Source organism: Saimiri boliviensis, chromosome 10 (genome assembly GCF_048565385.1).
Source record: "Saimiri boliviensis isolate mSaiBol1 chromosome 10, mSaiBol1.pri, whole genome shotgun sequence".
NCBI lineage: Eukaryota > Metazoa > Chordata > Mammalia > Primates > Cebidae > Saimiri > Saimiri boliviensis.
This window is the reverse complement of record NC_133458.1, coordinates 38,859,213-38,883,443: the sequence shown is the minus strand read 5'-3', so window position 1 is coordinate 38,883,443 and position 24,231 is coordinate 38,859,213. Positions and strand designations below refer to the sequence as shown.

At 37.0% G+C, this 24,231-nt stretch overlaps 1 protein-coding gene across 2 annotated transcripts in view; it reads right to left on the bottom strand.

The window, feature by feature from the left end:
• Nucleotides 1-24,231, bottom strand: part of CTTNBP2 (cortactin binding protein 2) — a 482,785-nt gene that overhangs the window by 369,002 nt on the left and 89,552 nt on the right. Inside the window, exon 4 of one of the 2 annotated variants that reach the window (XM_074379165.1) lies at nucleotides 5,354-5,523. The exons of the other annotated variant lie outside the window; for it this stretch is intronic. The gene's annotated coding sequence lies outside the window, so the exon portion shown is untranslated. The remainder of the gene's footprint in view (nucleotides 1-5,353; nucleotides 5,524-24,231) is intronic. 2 annotated transcript variants of the gene reach the window in all.

Sequence of the window (24,231 nt, the reverse complement as noted above, 5' to 3'; positions counted from 1 at the left end):
TTGACTTGCTTGAATCTGAATCTTGGAATGACTAAGAAATCACTGTTTTTGGTGGAGGCTACCTAGAAATGACTAGGTTATATTTTTCTCAACTCTAATGATAAATAAGAGTCAGATATTATAGCAAGAAATGAAAAAAGTAAAATTATATTTTTGCTCAGCAAAGCTTGTGAGTATGAAAATCTTGTTACATCACCTGTCTTGAAGGTGGCTCCAGTTCAATACATGTAGATCAATGACATTTTTTAGCGGGCTATATAATGTATACACACTTTTTTCTTCCTACATAGGCACCTCCATTTGTCATTGAAAACTTGGAAAGAATCATTTTTAGAAGCTGCACAAGATTTCATTGTATGTATACACCATGATTTATGGATCCACAGCTCCATTTTTACACATTTCTGTAACACATTTTTTGCTATACTAAAAACGCTGTACTAAAAATACTTTTGACATTTTGAATTATTTCCTACAAAATATTCATAATTAAATTTTATGTTAATGCTTTTGATCACTTCCATATTCTGTAAGATTTCAATTTTTTTTAAGAAAAGCTTTCTAAAGAATATTCCTTATACTTACAATTCATTTATAAGAGAAATTGGAAATGTTCCACCTTTATAGCATTCTCTAACATTTTATATTTTTGTATTTATAGTTTATAATAGCTTTATTTCTCCAGAAAACCTTTTATTTACCATTTTTTCAACTCTGTTGTAAATGACTTCAGAGAGAACAAAAAATCTGTAAACTCTCTCCTTGCTAGCTGCCAGGAACAGCTCAGGATTCTTACCTTCATGCGCCAGAGTCCATGGTTAAGGTCCCGATTCTGAGTCTGCCTCCCACCCACCCACCCGTCTGAGAGGCTCCACCCCAAAATTAGTTGGTTGTGGGAATTAGACACTGAAGGATAGAAAGGTCTGTAGGGCAGGAAGGGAAGGAGGAGAGGAGAATTAAGGAGAAAGAGAGAAGGTGAGGGGGCAGGAGAGAAAACAGTGAAAAAGATAAAGAGGTAGGAGAGGGGAGAAATAGGGAGGAATTCAAAATAAGCTGCATCCAAATATTGTTCTCAGATTTTTAAATTAATCCTATCTATTATTTAATACTTTTAAGGAGATATTAAAAAAAAATGTAGGTCTTTTTGTTTGATTGGTTGGTTAGTTACATTTTTGCTTGTTGTTTTAATCCTTTTTTTAAATTCTAAGGGCTGTTTTATTTCCCTTTTGTTGCAAGGACTGCAATCTTTCTATCAATGGCAAACTAGAGATTTTCTTTCAGATAAAGCATTTCTGCCCCTCTTCATCTTCTTTAGTTTCCCTGCAGGCAGGCGGAATGGCCAGGCAGCACTGGTTGTGCTCATGTCATCACTGTCATGTTGATAATTCATTTGCTTGGTGAGTGTCTGACTAGGCATAGTAACACCCAGACCTAGCAGCTTCGCTACACCATTGCACAGATGCTAACTGGCTCATAGGGAAGAGCAGTGGTCTAGAGCTGCACACTGAGCTTTGTTTTCTCTTTTTGCATGCATTGAATAATTAAGTGAATGTTCTTTGAAGTCAAGGTATAAATGGTTCGGATTTTGGGTTGTTTAAATCATGAAATATTTTTTATTACTTCTAAAATAAGAACACCGATGTTTTAATTTACAGTAGCATGAAATGCCAAAAATCATATAGGAATCAGTAGATGGAGGCCTTTTATTCCTGGAGCTGCACTGGATTTGGAAGTGGGGGTCTGTGCAGGAGAGAGGGGCCAACAGAAGATGAAAGGGTCAAGAGATTTGCTACTCTACCTTGCTAACAAAAGAATTCCAGATGTTGACAATTCCTTCAAAATCAAGACATGCTGACTTAATGAAACAGATTCATGCAGCACTCTTGGGCATTTAATTCTTCATACTATAGATAAAATTCTACATGCAACTTTTTATGCACCAAAGGAGAAAATGTTCCTGCTTATTTTTTATGTGATATTTCTAATTATGTTATTGTTAGAAATGCTGTGGAATTCTATTTTATTTTCTTATGGTCTGATACAGCCTTAATATGAAAACATTGATACCATGAAGAAATAAATGAGTGGCTTCTTTGTGAATTAAATATTAAAAATCTTGAATTGTGTTAGGGCATAGAGAAGAGTTAGGACATAGAGAAGATTAAATGTTCAAAAGAAACACTAGTTCTTAAAGTATGAAAAAAGGGAAGTACAGTATTCATGGATTTAGCTCATATGAACATGTTTCAATCTCTGAACTTATAGGAGAAATATAATTTCCATTGGTTGAATGCCTTATAATTGACTTTTTTTTCTGTTACGATGTAAAACATCAAATCCCACAGTCACTCCTTGAATATGCTGTTCACAATTCTGGCCTCACCACTCAAAGCTTTGAAAGCATTTTTGTAAGAATTGCTTTTCCTAAGAATCAGAGTGGCCTAACAGCTTGCACCATGTACTCCCGATCTGCTGCTTTTTGAATGTGTAAAAGATTAGATTCTCCTCACTCCTCAAGTAATGAAATCTTTATTTTCATCAATGGTCTTTTTTTCATAATAATTATCTGCAAATGTTTTGCCATGTTTGTGACTAATAATAACCTCCTTTACAAGAGGACCTCTCTGTTTTCTGGTTTTATTTTTCGTAACACCATATTATGCTAAAATTCTTTTCTCTTTTTTGTTTTTCTACATATTTTAAAACTGTTGTTCCAGGGGAGTGGAAAAAACATGGGGCAGGCCATCAAAAGAGCTGCAGTCAAATCCCAGTCTTATTATTTACAAATTGTGTGACCTTAGGGAGTTCACTCCTTCATCTTTGATCCATTCTTCCTCTACTCATGCATAACATGGAGATAACTATAATTGCTTTATCAAAGAAAAAAATAATGTAAGTTAGAGTATGTTGTAAATCACAAAGTGATTTTGAATCTAAGGTAGTATGTGAGGGCTCTTCTTTCTCCTGTCTCCCAACTTTGAGCATTCCCGTTTACCTTATCTTCTCTCAAAGTCTCTGTATTGATGACAAATTACTCTCAAATCCTATTGCAACTTCTGTTAATGGTTTCAGTCACCAATTCAGCTGTCTAGACATTATAACATTTTCAAGGTCATAGAACGCTTTTCTATGTCTTCACATGTCTCGGACCAACCAATCAGTATAGAACTAGGGAGGTTGTATTTGCTCACTCATAATTTAAATAAAACCTCAATTTAATACATCTAGCCATTTTTCCCCAAACCTGGATTTTCTTTCCCTAAACTTTCCCTTTTTTCAAAATGTAGCCAATACTCTGAAGCTACTTGGGAATACAAGGTATTGTTGTTCCTTTGTTACCACTCTCACTATTCAGTCTTGCACGCGTATTTTTGATTCTTGCTTTTCTGTTTCTTTTGTGTCCCTCTCCTTCATTCAAGTTTCCTAACAGCATCCTAGTTTAGATTTTTACTACTTCCTGTCAAGACTATTACAATAGTCCCTTGGTTTACTTCCCCAACCACAAGTCCTCTTTAATCTATCTAGTACCTTGTTGCCAGATTCCTTTTCTGGAAAAAAAATTGTAAAACCAGGTTCTGAAAGTGAACACCTAGACAAATTCAGACTTGTCTGAGTTTGTCTGGTGATTACATAAGGAACTTCAGATCTTCAAAGGGTACTGTCACCTGAAAAGAACGGAAATTCTCAATAGTTGTGATAGGTAGCCTCCAAAATGGCCCCTGTGATCTCTCCTTTCTAGTATTCATACCCTTAAGTAATTCCCTCCCCTTAAATGTAGGCTAGATCTACTGATTCACATGCAACAAATATAATATGGCAAAATGAGATGTCGTTTCAAAGATCAATTTACAAAAAATAAACTATGATTTTCCTCTTGCTTGCTCTCACTCACTCTTTTCCTCACTTGCTCTGACAGAAGCTAGCTGTCATGTTCTGATCTATTGTATGATAGGCCAGTGTAGCAAGGAGCTGGTGTCTCTGGTCAATAGGAGACCTGAGCCCTGCCAACAGCCATGTGAGTAAGCTTGGAAGTAGATCCTCCCCCCGTTGAGCCTTGAGATGATCAGAGTCCTTGCTAATACCTTAACTGCAGCCTTAGAAGGAACCTCAAGCCAGATAACCCAGGTATGCTATGCCTAGATTCCTCACTGACAGAAACTATGAGATAATAAATGCTTGTTGTTTCAAGCTGCTAAGTTTCAGGATAATCTGCTATGCAGCAATAAGATAACTAATACAACAGTTTAGTATATATAAATGTATATACTTGCTTTCTGGCCTTTTACTTAACCCCTACAACTTGTGGTCAGAGCCGGGGGCAGGGGGAGGGCAGCAGGCTATGATAATAATTTTCAACAAGACTCTGAGAAGAGAGAAACTGCTATTTCATGGACCAGGTAACAGAGTGGGAGTTATCCCACTTCAGCAAAGGGAGTAGGAGTAGCTGAGTGTTATGGCCACCAGAAGTACATTAAAAGCATGAGAGATGAACATGATCTGGGTGCCACAATGTCTACACCAGAGATGACAGGTGATGTCTTAGCAATGGTGCAGGACACTCTTAGCCACTGGTAAGGTCTATCACCGGGAGATGGAGGGAACATAAGATAGGCAGGAAGAAGCCATTCAGAGTTACTCATAATCCACCCCAGAGTCTTTCTAAATGAGAGGAAAGCTGATACCAAAGCCAGAATGCATCTTCTTTGTTTCTTTTGTACTTTTGAGGTCTCATTAATCTTCCATGTAGGTGGAAGTGTGGGAAATACGAATCTTACCTGTTTCCATCATGTCACCTCACTACTCTTTATTGTCTACATGTGAAGATTCCAACATTCGGCTTCTACTTCTGTTTTGTCCCATCTATATTCAAATGGATGTGCTCACTTTCTCATAATGCACTGCATTTACTCAGCCTTCTCACTGAATATAATTGTCCTCTCCCTCCTTAATGCCTATCAATGTTCAAAGTACAAGGGAAGTCTTATCTTACTTTCCATATAACATGCAAAAATATTTCCATGATTTCTCTATGAGTATCTGCCACGACATTATGAAAAAAATCAATCTATTAATTGAGTGTAATATTACAATTGATTTAGAGCATACCTAGTATTGATTGGACATTCCCAAAGATGCACAATATATCTATAACATGGTCACTGCTCTTAAAGTCTTTTAATTTTATTATATAGAGAAAACTTTCTCCTGTGAAGCAATCAGAGAACATAGATATCAGCCTATCAGTGGTTCTTTTAGAACAAGTCAAATTGCTGTTCAGAGTTGCTTACCTTTTAAAAGAAAATGAGGTTAAGAAATAAGAGATTAAAATGTTTTTTGGTATTTCCACTCTCACCTTGATATTGATTATAAATGGGAACTTCTGGGTTGTAGTGGCAAAGATGGTTGCCTGGAAGTTGGTCTCTGCTTGAAGCTGATTAATGAAGTTATTCCTGGTGAGACATTCATTTTACTGCTCTCAGCTATCTGTCACCAAATCCAGACATTTGGATCCCAGAAAGATGTCTTGAGGGAGTAAGAATAATGTCAATAAACTAACTAGACCAACATATAAAGTTTCTGTTGTAACTAATTATGTGATACCTGCTAACACATTAATACACTCTGTTTCCTAGGCTCCCCTCTTCAACTGGGCCCATATGGTTTAAGAAGCAGAAACCCTGCATTCCTTAAACTTATTTCACATGATGATTTCAATCTATCACCAAATTGTCCTTTCATTGCTTATAACTTGCCTATCATGCTTGTCTCTGGAAAAGAATATAATTTTGTTGGGGAATAATTACAGGTTGTTAATCATTGTATTATAAATAATATTTTAAAACATCACTGATACAATTGTTCATTCTAGTTTGCTGTCCTCAGCCCTTTACTCATCAAAGATCAAGTGTCCATTACTTGAGAGCATGAGCAGAACCAACCAAGAACAAAGAAGATAGTGTTCACCTTTATGTTTCAAAATAAACTAACAAGTTAACTAGAGATGGTCAGGAAAGCAAAGGCTTCCTGTAACAGCCTTGCACCTGAGACGGGAAAGTGTTCCCTAAAGCTCCCTTTTAAATACAAAAAATCATAGAGCATAGAAATTTGCTGCAAGCTGTGGAAGAGAAAGGATGATCATTATGATTTTCCTGAAGACAGTGTTTTGTCACACAGGGGATGCCAGCGTGGAGAGTGATCAGAGAAGAGTCTGTGAGGTGAATGTGGTGCTTCCGAGAAGGGCTTAGTTCTGCCCCTCTTCTAGAATGGAAATCTTGATTGGGAATAGGGAGGGAACTAGGGGCAGTGGAATCTAAGGGGAGATAAAATTTATGACTCACCTCCCAACTGGCAACCAGTGACAACATGGGATAGCTGTTACTGAGTAGAAACAGCAGAGAGGTCTCATGAGTATCTGCTCTGGGTTCCCCAAGTCAGAGAAAGGTCCAGAATTTCACCCCAGGGAGGATTTTTTTTAAATGCCAAGAGGGCATGCATATTGGAAGATTCTTGAGATGAAGATGAAGAGTGTAGATGTTACTACCAGAGGCCACAGCAAGGACCACAGACATCACAGGCAACAACTGCTGGATATATTTGGATGACTTGCCCAAAATACATGTAGCATCCATTACTACAAAGTATTATAAAGACCCGTGGGGATAAAATACCCCACGGAGGCCAGAGAACACCCCAGGCTGGCATGTGTCAGATAACCCTCTGAGGCCATGAGGTTTCAAAATTTCTTGATGTTCACATGTCTCTGGTTGGAAGAGAAGGAGGAAAATGGGAGGAAAGAACTATGAAAAACTTAGTGTTTCTCCCAATACAATGATCTAATCTGGGAGAAACACATTTTCAAATAGAAAATTCCCTTAACTTAGAAAAACTGGCCTAGTGTGGTGGCTTATGCCTATAATCCCAGCACTCTGGGAGGCTGAGGTGGGCTGGATCACTTGAGGTCAGGAGTTCAAGACCAACCTGGCCAACATGGTGAAACCCTGTCTCTACTAAAAATACAAAAATTAGCCAGGCATGGTAGTGTATGCCTGTCATCCCAGCTGCTTGGGAGGCTGAGGCAGGAGAATTGCTTGAACCCGGGAGGTTGCAGTGAGCTGAGATCCTGCCACTGCACTCCAGCGTGGCCGACAGAGAGAGGCTCAGTTTCAAAAAATAAAAAATAAAAATTATGGACTCTCATGCCCATCCTCAATCCCTCCAGCCTTCATTCATCTATGGAAACAAGGTCTGCAGAGAGAGCTCGGTTGAGTTACACAACACTAGCACTACATCTGACTCATAATGACTATAAGTCACGATGACTTTATCTGACACTCCTTACGACTGTCTTCCTTTCCAAATGTTTTTGAGGAAAATGAGCAACATATAACATCCTAAGTTTTCATGCTTCGTTCTGAAACATAATTTAGCAATATAGTAAAACTCATTATATATTTTGAGGAGTCCAAAAAATTCAGTTGAGCAAAACATAGGGGTAACGATTTTCTAGGTTAATGAAAAGAGGGGCTTGGTGAAAGCTGGCCGACCACTTATCACATTATTTCCAAATGTATATCATATCCAAATTCCTAATACTGCTGGATGCTTCATGTGGGGAGGAGTCAGGGCACTTAAAACACACTGTAATAAATGCTTGTTTTAAAATAGCTCAGATAAAGATGCACTCTTTTTTGTTAAACAGTTTTATTTATTTCTTTTAAAAATCAGAGTGGTGAGCAGACAACCAATAGATATGGAAGTCCTTTAGGTGATGGTCTTTTGTCTATTGAAAACACAGGGAGGGGGGCATCACACATTGGGGTCTGTTGGGGAGATATAGGGGAGGAAAAGCGGGGGTTGGGGAGTTGTGGAGAGATAGCATGGGGAGAAATGCCAGATATAGGTGAAGGGGAGGAAGGCGGCAAATCACGCTGCCATGTGTGTACCTATGCAACAATCTTGCATGTTCTTCACATGTACCCCCAAACCTGAAATGCAATAAATAAATAAATAAATTTTTATAATATAGTAGTACCTATTGTTAGTATAGTTCCTTGCTGAATAGAATAAAATTCTATGATACTCGATAAAAAACAGATAGCAACTCCTAGGAGTTTTGTGGAAAGCTCAGCCATTCTTTCTCTGTGTGCTGGTGAAGCTGTTTTATGGTGATGAATGTAAGGTAGCTCAGGTGACTCACTGAAAAGAGTACTTTCTTACTTTGGCCAATGTATGTAAACTCTTCTACAACATCTTAAAACATTTCTCCTCAGACTCCTCAAAATAATACTTCATTTTTTTTAAATATTGACAAAAAACACAACCTGTCCCATTTTACAGATTTGAGGGATAGAAAATGGAGTTTCTCTTCTCCTGGCATTTGAACCCACCCCCACTGCAATGTTCTCCTAAACCTTTTTCTCTTTGAGTGGTAGCAAGTCTGCTTTGCCTTCCACTATGCAAAAATATCAACACAATCACTATCATTTGAATTACCAAAACTGTACCTACTTCTCTCAAGCAAATGAGTCCATGTATTGCTGGTAACACCCTTCATCACTGTATTATAAATGGTAGGGGATGAACAAACAGACTGGCTGGTAAAAACTGCCTCATTTAAAAAAAAATCCAATTTTCATTTCAAATATCCTACAACAGCATATCAAGCCATGTCTGAATATTTAATCCCTATGAACACAGAACACTTTAGAGGAGCCCTCCAAGACATCATTGAGAGTGCCCTCAAAACCCAAAACCTGCTAACTTATACTGCTTCTGGTCTTAGACAATCAGATTCTCTCTGATTACGGATGAAGGGAAACTGTGGTACTCTCCAGCAGAAGCTCTCAGCAAGTAGGAGTCATGACAATTATTCATATGGCCAGGCAACAGAAATACTGCAGAAAAATGTAAGCATGACCTAACTGTCGTTTAAATGTCACATATGCCTAGGAGGCATTGTAATTTTGTACATAATGAATGTCAATTGACACTTGCTCCATAGCTTATGGGGTTTTCAATTTGGCTAGTAATATTTACATGATATAAAATAAGGTTCTTAGAGCCACTGGTAAGTAAAATCCAATTCTCATACTCCCTGTATTATAATCATCACTGTTGTACAAATAATTGTAAAGGGGCTATTTGGATACTCAAGTAAAAGGGGATATTTGAATACTCTGCAGGCAGAGCCACAGAAATAGCCACAGAAACAGCAATTCCCCTTGTAAATGAGCTGTGATTTAAAAATTGAAATCCTAGTAGTGAATTGTCTCTTATACCTCCCAACCACAAAGTCAGAGCCAAAGGGTGAAGATAACTGGGTGTCAAGTAAAAGTGTTCCCACAGGATGGATATTGTCAAATAAGTCACACAACCACCGAAGTACCTCTTTCATTGTGTGTTTACAATCATTACGTTCCAATTTGGTGATACAGGATGCATTGAAGACTTTCCCATTATTTTTGTAAATAGTATGTATATTACAACCAACGCTTTTCTTTTTTTGCCGGCAGAGAATACTTAGAAACAGTCCTTCCACTGAAACATTATACTAAGAAGTTTGAGCCCTTGAAAAGGTCAAATCAAGACCAGCATCTGTCTGTGCACAAGTGGCAATTAAAGACTGGCCACTCCTTTGTTCTCTTCTACACTTTTGCCAGTCTTTTAGTAATTGTATTTTTTTAAAAAACAGAATACACGTTTCCAACTCATTTAAACATAAATGATAATAATATTACTTAAGATGGTTTCCCCATTAGTGTCTTAGAACCAGGGACTTGAATTTGGACCCTTATAAATTATTTTAAGCACTCTCATTTCTGTCTATGTACAAAGTTTCAGTTACTTGAAACATAGTAAATACATTTTCATAACCCTAATTTTACTTAATACATTAATCTGGTATCAAAGCTTGCTAAATTTAACTGTAATTTGAGACTTTCATTAATCTTTTCATGTGCCCAACTGAAATAGACTATGAATTTTAGAAACAAAAAATCAACTGCACTATGGAAAAACAATGGCATTTAATAAAAAGAATGTTTTCCAACTTCAAGTTTTGGATTGACATCTAAACTTTATATCAGCGAAATAACCAGTGTTATTTAACAAGTTTTGTTTGCAATTGCTATGCAATTTGATAGTTTAAACTAAAAGCTTACTGTTTTTAATTTATTGTTCTATCAGTGAAAACTCTTTATTTCATGAAAGACTGGACATGTGGCCACTTGAAAAAGAACTAAATGACTCAGCAATCATTTATCAGTTAAAGGCCTTCCATCTACTTTAAACTGTGTTGAGATTCTTAGCTACTAAGAGTTCCTAGCTATTTTATTTTTCCTGGAACTCAGAAAAGCCCATTGGTGTTTTTCATAGTATAACTCAAAAAAACCATAGTAGTTTAGAATATGTCTTTATTTAAGCATTGATAGCTTCAGTGTAATAATTATACTGATGTTTTTCCAGAACTCTTATATGGAGTTTCAAATGATTAAATGTCAAATCTCTCTAGGATTTCCATGTTGCTATTCTCTAAAACATCATATGCTGAACATAGTGATGTCTATATTTACATAAAAGATGATTATGTAAGGTATAACTAGCATGGTAGCCCCATGAAAACTCTAAAAAATAAACCCAACTTACATAAAAGTGAAATTATAAAAGATTTTTTCTTCTGACATCACACAGAAAGAATATAGATTCTTTCCAGTTGTCATTTTTCAATTGGAACTCTATATTAAAATGCTCAAATTCCAAAAATACAAGTGCTGGAGATAGTTAAATCAGAACTTCTAGGGTTAGGACCCAGGCATCAGTATATTTTTTCAAAGCATCCTAGATGATTTTCATGTGAAAGCAAAAAAATCAGGAACTTACAGGAAAGACAATTTGAAATGAGACACAAGCTGGGGTAAGTTTACAGCAAACACAAGCTCAATGCAAGACTCTGACCACAGTTTCAGGAGTCTGGGTGAAAGTATGTCAAAACTGGTTTTAATGCCTACAGCACTGAGTCTTTTCTTTGATGCAGAAAACTTTAATAATAGTTTCTCCATTTCTTCATAGGCTTAATTGTATCTTAGGCTTGACATAGGCACTATTTAGTTCACAAATATTTATTGTGTTGTAGGCAGTCTGCTAGGCACAAGATGATCTAGAGCAGAGAAAGCCTATCCAGGTATCCATAAACCATTTATACCAACCAACAGTACTTTCCAAAACACATTGACAATAATAATAGAATGGAATTTTTTCCTAGGTAATTAATCTTTACAGTGGTAACATTGCTACCATTCACTATTCTTACAATTCCAGTATCTATGACAATTAGAAGTGACATGATTTTAAAAAGACAAACGGGAGTCCACTTACAGGAGTGGACTCTCAAAACCCTCAGTTTGAGATCTTAAAATATAACAGCAAAATCATAAGAAACTTCACATAACCAGACATAAAGGTAAATATCTTATAGTAGTCATAAATGAAGCAAACTTTTGCAGGGCAAAATAGGGAAAATAAAACCAGTAAATCCTTTATGCTTGTTAGGGTGACACAGTTAATTCTGGCTTCTGGATTGTTAGTTTGGTTCAGGAATGGTTTCTTCTACTAGGAAGTATTTTCTGATGGTTGTATTTGTCATAAACTTGCTTCCTCTCTCCCACCAGATGTCAGAGAAAAAAGGACAAGATTCTGTTGCAGTGGATGGATTATAGGTAGAGGATGAAGACAGGGAAATCCTGGCTAAGAAAGTGCTACCCGAGTTGAGTTTTAATAGAAAAAACAGTTGAATAAAACAGAATGTGTGGGTAGGGAGGAATGATTATGTTTCAGGCCAAAGGAACAGCATATGCAAAGACTATGAGGCATAAACCGATGGGGTTGTTTGGGAATTTCCAAGTTCAGTATGACTGGAGCATCGGAGGTATGAAGGGAGGGCTGGGAGTTAAAGCCAGCAAGGTAGGCTCGTGATGCACTAGAAAGACATTTTTAATTTATTCCACAAACTCTTTATAATCTTTGAAGTATCTTAAATAGTAAGAAAACACCAGAAGACTTCTATTTTAGATTTAAAGACTTGTTTTGAGAGCTCTAGGGATGAAGAACTGACACAGAGTGAATTGGTGCAGACTGGAGATGACCTAGAGGCTATTTTGGAAGGGAGACAGACCTGAACTCAGGAATAGTGATGGGGAGGGAGAAGAGGAGAGGATGACAAAACCGTGTTTATAAGATATAATCTCTGCTACGAGGGCTGAATGAGAAGGAGAAAGCTAATTCCTAGGTTTTGGGATTGAACAACTGGTAACTGATAAAACCTTTTATGGAAATAAGATATAGAAGAGAATTGGGGGGCTAGAGGAGGGATAGCATTAGGAGAAATACCTTATGTAGACGATGGAGTGATGGATGCAGCAAACCATCACGACACGTGTATACTTATGTAACAAACCTGCACATGTACCCCAGAACTTAAAGTATAATTTTAAAAAAGAAGAGAATTAGTTCTGGTGGAGGGCAAGTGCATGCAATTTTAAATGCAGTTTTAATAGCTTGAGAAACAGAAAAATATTGTCTCTAAAACCTTAAAATAAAACTTTTTTGAGAACCCAAGTTTAAGGGCATTATACAAAAAATAGCTGGTCCATGCTCCTAAAAAATGCCAGAGTCATAACAGACCTGGGAAGACTGGAGAATTCTTCCAGATTAAAGAAGACTGAGTAGATTTAATAGTCAAATACACTTACGATCCAGAACTTCCTTTCTTTACAAAGAACATAATTGGGACAGTTAGAAAAACTGAATACAGTCTGTAGTCAGCAACTAGTATTTTTACCAACACAATGCTAGTATTGTATTTATTTTCCAATTTTGTTAAATGTACTGCTGTTATGTAAGAGAATGCCATCCAGGAAACATACACTGACATATTTATGGGAAAAAGGATGGCATATGTACAACTTACTCTCAAATGGTTCAGGAAAAATAAACCTGCATATGTATAAAGGCTGAATGATAAACATAATGTAATAAAATGCTAATTTTTGAGAACATGAGCAAAGGGTATATAGGAACTTTTGTACTATTCTTGGAATTACTCATTATTATGAAATAATGTTAAAATAAAACACTGAAATCAGCAAAAATTCTTTTTAAATATTTAAAACTCTTAGAAAAGCGTAAGAACAGCACAATGCCTATATTTCCTTTAACTAGAATAAATAACAACTAATATTGTCTTATTTACTTTCAGCCTTTTTTGAAGCAAAATATTATTTCATAACATTTTATTTTCTGTAAAAATTATTGTGTATCTGCAGAAAAGAAGGAGAATGGCAAAGGTTGTAGACTGAATTATGTTTAATCATCTCTTAAATTAGAAATAATCAAGCCCAGAGTGTAATCACCCCAGTCTCTGGGGTAATCTTACACTCTGGGCTTTAGCTTTACTGCATGTTTACTTTAGTAGAGCATGATTTAGTTAGCCTGTGAAAGGTTCAAGGGGCTAAATTTTTATTTTAGTTTCTGTATAAAAGCAAAACCACCAGTTCTTTTCATGTATCAGCAAACCCTAAAAAAGCACTTTATTTCTTCTGATGCTTTGATTTGATTAAAATCCACATAGAAAAGCTACTTCAAAGGTGCCATTCAATTGAAACTGCAATAGGAAAAAGGACAGGCTAGTCACAAAAATCTTTCAAAAGTCTCTTTTAAAAAAAAAACAGTAAATAGTACAAACAGGTATATATTGCCAGATTATGTGACACTAAATACTGAAAACAGTGGTAGAGTAATAACCTAAGTATGCAACCAAGATGAAACTTTTGCAATGATCTTGTTACCCTTTGTTCCTGGCCACCATCCTATCTAGGAAGGCTAAAGGTCACTGCTCGATGCTTATTTGGCTCAAGTGGACGGCAGGAGACTTAATCTGAACAAAAATTTGAGATGCACACAGGTCACTACCCTAGCCATGTATGATATCTGGTCTTCCTCAGGTATCTTTATCCTGATACTCATCTTTGAGGCCTTTAATCTTACTTTTCTGGGTAAACACAAGAAAGGCCAAGTGACGGATAGGAATCTAAGATCAGACAGCAAATCAAAACACTGTCAATGCTGGCAGAAATGGAGCAAATCCACAGACAGCAAATCAAAACACTGTCAACGCTGGCAGAAATGGAGCAAATCCATGTGGCCCAATGATCAAAAGGAATTTTTTCCAGGGCTGGATCCTGGAGTAAGGTGCTCAGCCCTGCCAGGCAGAGAAAGGAACTAGGGGTCCCGGGAGTTGTACCACCTCTACTTCTCTTTACTCTGTCTCTACTTCCTTTTATATCTTCCTGCTCTCCATCACTTTTCATTATTTTCCTGACTCTTTTAAACTGAAGCACCGCACTGAAGAGGCTGCGCCATTATCTCTCTGGGAATTTAGGAAGCCTCTCCCACCTTTCTCAGACGTCTTTTGGTTTCTCCTTTTGTCTGGCAGAGAATAAGTCCTAAGTCACATGATAATGACATTTTTTTCTACAATCTCTCCAATAGACAAAAATATGATTCCCTTTTTCATTTTGAGTAAGTATTCCCACATCATGTCTTTAAGCTGTGAATAAAATTTCTTAGTCTAAGCAAATACAATTATTTTTATGACAATTTTTATGTTCTGGCATGGAAAATAAATATCATCATTGTTTAGTGCTGGGCCCTTCCTTCTGTTTACTGATGACAAACACCGCTGGTAGGAAACAGAAGGTATCATAAAGATTTATATGAAAAGAATCGGGGGTGGGTGATGGAGGAGAATCACTTTGAAACACAAAAGAACTTCTGTTGAACTGGTCACTTTCTAATTAAGAACAGTGGTGGTCGGGTGTGGTGGCTCATGCCTGTAGTCCCAGCACTTTGGGAGGTGGAGGCAGGTGGATCACTTGAGATCAGGAGTTCAAGACTAGCCTTGGCAGCAAGGTGAAACATCATCTCTACTAGAAATACAAAAATTAGCTGTGCGTGGTGGCGTATGTTTGTAGTACCAGCTACTCCAGAGGCTGAGGCAGGAGAATCACCTGAATCTGGAAGCAGAGGCTGCAGTGAGGTGAGATAGCACCACGGTACTCCAGCCTGGGCAACAGAGTGATTCTCTGTCTCAAAAAAAAAAAAAAAGCACTGTCCACTAATGTGACCAATGTAAAATGTTCATACATGCCAACTGCTTTTGAATATCCACATTTCTGTATGGGCTGTGACACTGAGGATGTTTAGAACCTATGGGCTCCATCCTCCAGGAATTTCTACTATTGAATACTTCATGAGGTCATTAAACATTAAAGAATCATTTAGTAAAATTATCATAATTTTATAAACTCTATGTTTATATGTGTGCTTTTACAGAAATATATGAGGAGATACTCACCTAAATAAAAATCATGTTTATCTCTTGGTGTAGTATTTTATACAATTTTTTAAAATGTTCTTTGTATTATTATAATACGTATTTAATGTCTTAATTATAGTGTATAATCAAGAAAAATAATATTATTTTCTTTGCAAATTGAAAAACAGATCTTGAAACAGTTTGAACATTCATTATTTCTCAGGATTGAAAGTTATATTACAAAAAGTATTTTTTAATGCAAGTCAATTTTTAATGAAGTAACATTAAAATTAATTTTTGTTCCTCTATAATATTTAGCTTTTTAAAATATTAAGTGTTTGTGAAACTCCTGACATTATATCCAGTTTCCTGTGTGCAAGCTGAGTTGCTATGGTGACATCACTTTGTACTTGCATCTGAAATTTCTTATAGTTTATAACTTCGTATTATCTCATTCCCATTGAAGTTTTTAAAAAGTAGTTTTGATTATCTGCTATGAGGCCCAAAGGACTCTTGCAACCCTTTCTCAACAGAGAGACCACTAATCAAAAGCAGTGAAAATAAATCCTCATTGCACTTAGGAGCAGATCCAGGCAGTTCTCAGCCCCTGTTCTCTCCCACCTGCCATCTGGACCTCCCTGCAGCTATGGGAGCAACAGGAAAAAGCAGAGAGGAGCACCTCCCCCTGTCCATTAACAGTGGCAAACTAGAAGCAAGATCCAAAAAAAAGAGAAAGAGACCTTAAAGTCATGGTTTCCCTCCATTACCAATGCCTCTCTCACCTGACAGGAGCTTTAAGAGATCCTCTAAAGTTTCTTTCAAACCTAAAATGCACGAATCTACCAATAATTAATAAGATTAAAAAATAGACATTCAAATTGAGTGTTTTACCCTTCTTACCAAGATAGGGATTCAATTTAGATCAACTTTTTTTATATCAGATGTATGAATACATTGTCAAGGCTCAATTCTGCCCCCTACCCCTCCTCCACTTTCAACATTTTTTAAAGCTGATATTCTTCTCCGAAAACATCTTTCAATCAATTTAATGGTAGTCAGTTGCTTGGTAAGCATATGGCCTTCTCTGAAATGTGATGAATCAATTAATTATTCTCTCTGTCTCTCCGTCTTTGCCTCTGTCTCTCGCTCTCTTCTTCAGTTATTCCTTTTCCATTGACCACTTATCTGAGTTTGTAAACAAGTCCAGCTCTTCCCATGTTGAATTTTAAGAAGGCCTTCACACTACTTAACACTCTCTTCAGCTTCAGGTGCACTCCCATTTTTCTCCCCCTCCACTGTACATACCTTCACCTTCTTTTCCTACCTGCGTCACCACAGGTTGCTTCCTTCTGTTGTCACTCTGCTGAAGCCACTATCATTATGGTCACCAATGGCCTTCAAAAACTAAACTGACACTCATCTTACCTGTGCCATTTTATTTTGTTGATTTTTCTTTATTAAAATTTGCTTCCATTAGGCTCACAAGCACTAAATTCTCCTGACTTTTCCCCATTCCACTAGACCTCTGGCCAATTTCTCATTTTTTGCCTATTGCTATATATTGGTGTTTTCTAGAGCCCTGTTCCATGTTTTCTTTCTCTTCTAGGCATCTCATCCAACTGATATCGTCAGCCATTCCTATATATCTCCATCTCTCTTCTGTGCTTCACATCTGTATTTTTAATTTCCCAGTAAGTATCCACTCTTTCCTCAGTCGTCCACTGAGTGTATACACTGCACCAAATAAGACACATGCAAAAATTAGCCTGACTACTGGTTTCTTTTCACTCATTTTCTCCTCTTTCAAGTCTACCTTTTGTCCAAAAATACAAATCTTATCATTTTATTCCTCTGTTTTATAAAATTGTAGGGTCTCCCTAGTGTCCAAATGATAAAACGCCAAACCTGACTTGCAGAGTCCTTTCTCTTCAGCCAACCTTTCCAGTGGCTTCTTTCTTTCTCCTTTTTATGCTCCTAAACCTGCCAAGTAACTGTACCTTGAGTGTATTCCCCCATCACATCATGTTTATGGAGTTGGGGTTTCATCTGTGGCTTTCTTGGGTTGGAGTGCTCTTCCTCTGTCTTAACTCTTCTTCACCAGTTCATATATTTCCTCCTGAGTTAAATTTTCCTGGATTCCTCCCCCTAGTCCCACCACTATTTATTGATCTCTACGATAACATTTTACCCTATTGAAAACCTTGGGTGAACACAGTTTCCCTACTTCCTGTGTCTAGCACAATTCCTGAAACACAGTAAGTCTCTTAAAATATATGAATGAACATGTGAATTTACTGCAAACATACAATGAGCAAAATTTAAGGATGGACAGAAAAATGAGAAAGTTTGAAATTCAAGTGAACAAATATGGTTTTCATTTACATTTGGGTTTATCATATTTCTATGAAATATTCATAACAACTGTGATTAATATGTGCCATAATATGACTCCCCATTCTCTCCCAAGCCAAGAGTTTTCAGCAGGGGAAGTATGCCTTTGGCAACTCTCCCACTGCATTCCCTAACTTTGGCTCTATTTCTCTTTCCAGGAGCCCTTACCTTTTCTTTCCACCATTCCAGTATCCAATAGTGGACATTCTTTCCACCATTAAGCACTAATCTGTGCTCAAACACTGTACTTAGCTGAGCGTAAAACTAATTCAGATTATTAAATTAAAACAATTTTTCTTCATTCTTGTGGCAGCCTAATGGTAGTAAATTGGGTAACTAATTGTAATCAGCTTTTATTCCTTCCTCCTTCTTCCTCTCCTCAGTGATTATAAAATAATCCATGCAAATCTTATTGGAATGACACAAGTACAGGAAAGTATTTATGACAATTGTAAGCAATGTCTTCATTGATGCATTGCTAGCAAAATATTTGGAATATGTTTTCACATCTTTGCTCTCTCATAATTAATACTGGGATACTATGTCCAGGAGTAGAAACATCTAGAGAGGATAGCAACTATATGAGAACTGATTATTTTGGGTTGTGATACTCAGCCCAAAGAATGTATAGGAAAACTAGATGCTGAAAGTTGGTAAGTTTTTAATTTTTGGAGTTCTAGGCCAGTAGTGAAATAGCTGCTCATTTACTACCTTTTAATTAAGTGTCAAAGTCATATAATTTCAACAGAATATTGTTGCTGGTATACTCCATTTTAAGAACAACTATTTATCATCATTTTAGGGAGACTGATTACTCAAATGATCACAACTGATTAAGTAATTGCTAAATATCAATAAACACAGTTTGGAAAACTAAATATAAACAGAATGTCACCTGAGGAAACAAACAGGAAGTCCAAACTTTCTTAAATGTCAATTTTCTATTTCACAGAAAGGAAGTATTTTTCATCTTTCAAAATATTGAAATTACTTTTAATGGTTTGCCTGTATTTCCAGCACACAGATCCAGGACATATGCAGGTTGCATTTTGCTCAATTCAGCTACATTTTTTTCATTATTATACTTTAAGTTCTAGGGTACATGTGCAGATTGTGCAGGATTGTTACACAGGTACACATGTGTCATGGTGGTTTATAGCATCTATCCACCCGTTATCTACAGTAGCTATTTCTTCTAATGTTATCCCTCCCCAGTACCCCACCCCCTGTGATCCCTCCCCTAGCTTTCCCACCCCACAACAGGCCCTGGGGTGTGATGTTCCCCTTCCTGTGTCCACGTGTACTCATTGATCAACAACCATTTATAAGTGAGAACATGTGGTGTTGGGTTTTCTGTTTTTCTGTCACTTTGCTGAGAATGATGGTTTCGAGTTTCATCCATGTCCCTACAAAGGATATGAACTCATCCTTTTTTATGGCTGCATAGTATTCCATGGTGTATATGTGCCACATTTTCTTTATCCAGTCTATCATTGATGGGCATGTGGGTTGGTTCCAGGTCTTTGCTGTCATAAACAGTGCAACAATGAGCATATGTGTGCATGTGTCTTTATAATAGAACAATTTATAATCTTTTGGGTATATACCAGTAAAGGGATTTCTGGGTCAAATGGTATTTCTATTTCTAGATCCTTGAGGAATTGCCACACTGTCTTCCACAATGGTTGAACTAATTTACACTCCCACCAACACTGTAAAAGCATTCCTATTTCTCCACATCCTTTCTAGCATCTGTTGTCTCCAGATTTTTAATGATTGTCATTCTAACTGGAATGAAATGGTATCTCAATGTGGCTTTGATTTGCGTTTCTCTAATGACCAGTGATGATGAGTTTTTCATGTTTGTGGGCTGCATAAATGTCTTCTTTTGAAAAGTGTCTGTTCATATCCTTCACCCACTTTTTGATAGGGTTGTTTTTTTCTTGTAAATCTGTTTAAGTTCTTTGTAGATTCCGGATATTAGTCCTTTGTCAGATGAGTAGATTGCAAAAATTTTTCCCATACTGTTGGTTGCTTGTTCATTATTATTTTTTTTTTTTCTGTGCAGAAGCTCTTATGTTTAATTAGATCCCATTTTCTATTTTGGCTTTTGTTACCACTGCTTTTGGTGTTTTAGTCATGAAGTCCTTGCCCATGCCTATGCCCTAAATGGTATTGCCTAGGTTTTCTTCTAGGACTTTCATGGTGTTAGGTCTTATGTTTAAGTCTTTAATCCATCTTGATTTAATTTTAGCATAAGGTGTAAGAATGGGATCCAGTTTCACCTTCCTACATATAGTTAGCCAGTTTTGCCACCACCATTTATTGAATAAGAAATCCTTTCACCATTGTTTCTTTTTGTCAGGTTTGTCAAAGGTCAGATGATCATAGATATGTGGCATTAATTCCGAGGCCTCTGTTCTGTTCCATTGGTCTATATCTCTGTTTTGGTACTAATACCATGCTGTTTTGATTACTGTAGCATTGTAGTGTAGTTAGAAGTCAGATAGCATGATGCCTCCAGCTTTGTTTTTTGTTTTTTGGTTTTTTTTGGCTTAGGATTCTCTTGGCTATGCATGTTCTTTTTTGGTTCCATATGAAATTTAAGGTGTTTTCTTCCAGTTCTGGTGAAGGACAATGATAGCTTGATGGGGATAGAATTGAATCTATAAATTACTTTGGGCAATATGGCCATTTTCATGATATTGATTCTTCCTACCATGAGCATGGAATGTTTCTCCATCTGTTTTTGTCCTCTTTTATTTCATTGAGCAGTGGTTTGTAGTTCTCCCTGAAGAAGTCCTTTACATCCTTTGTTAATTGTGTTCCTAGGTATTTTATTCTCTTTGTAGCCATGGTAAATGGGAGTTTGCTCATGATTTGACTCTCTATTGGTCTGTTATTGATTTATAGGAATGCTTTTGATTTCTGCACATTGATTTTGTATCCTGAGACTTTACTGAAGTTGCTTATCATCTTAGGGAGATTTGGGGCTGAAACAATGGGGTCTTCTAAATATACAATCATGTCATCTGCAAATAGAGACAGTTTGACTTCCTCTCTTCCTAATCAAATACCTTTTATTTCTTTTTCTTGCCTCATTGCTCTGGCTAGAACTTCCAATACTATGGTGAATAGAAGTGGTGAGAGAGGGAATCCTTGTCTAGTGCCAGATTTCAAAGGGAATGCTTCCAGTTTTTGCCCATTCAGTATGATATTGGCTGTGGGTTTGTCATAAATTGTTTTTATTATTTTGAGATATGTTCCATCAATACCTAGTTTATTGAGAATTTTTAGCATGAAGGGCTGTTGAATTTTGTTGATGGCCTTCTCTGCATCTATTGAGATAATCACGTGGTTTTTGTCTTTGGTTGTGTTTATGTGATGGATTATGTTTATAGATTTGTGTATGTTCAATCAGCCTTGCATCCTCAGGAGTAAGCCTACTTGATTGTGATGGAGAAGTTTTTTAATATTCAGTTGCCACTATTTTATTGACAATTTTTGCATCAATGTTCATCATTGATATTGGCCTGAAATTTTATTTTTTAGTTGTGTCTCTGCCAGTTTTGGTATCAGAATGATATTGGTCTCATAATATGAGTTCGGAAGGATTCTGTCTTTTTGTATTGCTTGGAATAGTTTCAGAAAGAATGGTACCAGTTCCTCTTTGTACCTCTGGTAGAATTCGGCTGTGAAACTGTCTGGTCTGGACTTTTTTTGGTTGGTAGGCTATTAATTGCTACCTCAATCTTGTTATTGGTCAAACCAGGGATTCAGCTTCTTTCTGGTTTAGTCTTAGGAGGATGTAAGTGTCCAGGAATTTATCCATTTCTTCTAGATTTACTTGTTTCTGTGCATAGAGGTGTTTGGATTAATCTCTGATGGTAGTTTGTATTTCTGTGGAATCAGTGGTGATATCACCTTTATCATTTTTATTGCATCTATTCAATTCTTCTCTCTTTTCTTTTTTATTAGTCTAGCTAGCAGTCTATCTATTTTGCTGATCTTTTCAAAAAAACACCTCCCGAATTCACTAATTTTTTGAAGGGTTTTTCATGTCTCTATCTCCTTCGGTTCTGCTCTGATCTTAGTCATTTCTTACCTTCTGGTAGCTTTTGGATTTGTTTTATCTTGCTCTTCTAGTTCTTTTAATTGGAATGTTAGGGTTTCAATTTCAGATCATTCCTTGCTTCTCATATGGGCATTTAGTGAGATAAATTTCACTTTAGACACTGCTTTAAATGTGTCCCTGAAGTTCTGGTACATTGTGTTTCCATTCTCATTTGTTTTAAAGAACATCTTTATTTCTGCCTCCATTTCATTATTTATCCAGTAGTCATTCAGGAGCAGGTTGTACAGTTTCCATGTAGTTGTGTGATTTTGAGTTTCTTAAACCTGAGTTCTAATTTGATTGCACTGTAGTCTGATAGACTGGTTGCTATGATTTCCATTGTTTTGCATTTGCTGAGGAGTGATTTACTTCCTATTACATGGTCAGTTTTAGAGTAGGTGTGATGTGGTGCTGAGAAGTATGCACATCCTGTGGATTTGGGGTGGAGAGTTCTGTAGATATCTATTAGGTCTGCTTCATCTAGATCTGAGTTCAAGTCTTGGATATCCTTGTTAATTTTCTGTTTTGTTGATCTGTGTAATATTGACAGTGGAGTGTTAAGGTCTCCAACTATTATTGTGGGGGTGTCTAAGTCTCTTTTTAGGTTATTAAGAACTTGTTTTATGTATCTGGGTGCTCCTGTATTGGGCGTATATATATTTAGGATAGTTAACTCTTCTTGTTGCGTTGATACCTTTACCATTAGGTAATACCTTTCTTTGCCTCTTTTGATCTTTGTTGGTTTAAAGTCTATTTTATCAGAGACTAGGATTGCAACTCCTGATTTTTTTTTCTCTCTCCATTTGCTTGGGAAGATTTACCAAATCTTCCTCCATCCCTTTATTTTCAGCCTATGTGTGTCTTTGCATGTGAGATCGGTCTCCTGAATACAGCACACCGATGGGTCTTGAAGTTTTGTATAAAATTTGCCAGTCAGTGTCTTTTGATTGGGGCATTTAGACCATTTACATTTAAGATTAATATTGTTATGTGTGAGTTTGATCCTGCCATTTTGATACTAGCAGGTGGTTTTGCCCATTAGTTGATGTAGTTTCTTCATTGTGTTGATTGTCTTTACAATTTGGTATGCTTTTGCAGTGGCTGGTACTGGTTGTTCCTTTCCATGTTTAGTGTTTCCTTCAGGACCTCTTGTAAGGCAGGCCTGGTGATGATGAAATCTCTCAGCATTTTCTTGTCCATAAAGGATTTTATTTCTCCTTCACTTAGGAAGCTTGGTTTGGCTGGATATAAAATTCTGGGTTGAAAATTCTTTTCTTTTAGGATGTTGAATATTGGCCCCAACTCTCTTCTGGCTTGTAGGGTTTCTGCTGAGAGATCTGCTGTGAGTCTGAAGGGCTGGCTTCCTTTTGTGGGTAACCTGACCTTTCTCTCTGGCTTCCCTTAGCATTTTTTCCTTCATTTCAACCCTGGTGAATCTGATAATTATGTGCCTTGGGGTTGCTCTTCTTGAGGACTCTCTTTGCAGTGTTCTCTGTATTTCCTGAATTTGGATATTGGCCTGCCTTGCTAGGTTGGGAAAGTTCTCCTTTATAATACCCTGAAGAGTGTTTTCCAACTTGGTTTCATTCTCCCTGTCACATTCAGGTACACATATCAAACCTAGATTAGGTCTTTTCTTATAATCCCATATTTCTTGGAGGCTTTGTTCATTTCTTTTCACTCCCTTTTCTCTAATCTTGCCTTCTCATTTTATTTCATTGAGTTCATCTTCAATCTCTGATATCCTTTCTTCTGCTTGGTCAATTTGGCTATTGAAACTTTTGCTTCATGAAGTTCTCATGCTGTGTTTTTCAGCTCCATCAAGTCATTTATGTTTTTCTCTAAGCTGGTTAGTTAGGATTTCGTCCAAACTTTTTTCAAGGTTCTTAGTTTCTTTGCATTGGGTTAGAACATGCTCCTTTAGCTCAGAGAATTTTGTTATTACCACCTTTTGAAGCCTGTTTCTGTCAATTCATCAGACTCATTCTCCACCCCATTTTGTTCCCATTCTGGTGAGGGGTTTTGATGCCTTGGAGGAGAAGAGGTGTTCCGGTTTTTGATGAATTCAGCTCTTTTGCGTTGGTTTTTTCCCCATCTTCCTGGATTTGTCTACCTTTGGTCTTTGAAGCTGGTGACTTTTGGTTGAGGTCTCTGAGTGGGAGTCCTTTCTGTTGATGTTAAAGCCACTTCTTTCTGGTTTTTTAGTTTTCCTTCTAACAGTCAGGCCTCTCTGCTGCAGGACTGCTGGAGGTCCACTCCAGATTCTGCTTGCCTGGGAATCACCTGCAGGGGCTGCAGAACAGCAAGGATTGCTGCATGTTCCTTCTTCTGGTAGCTTTTTCCCATAAGGGTACCC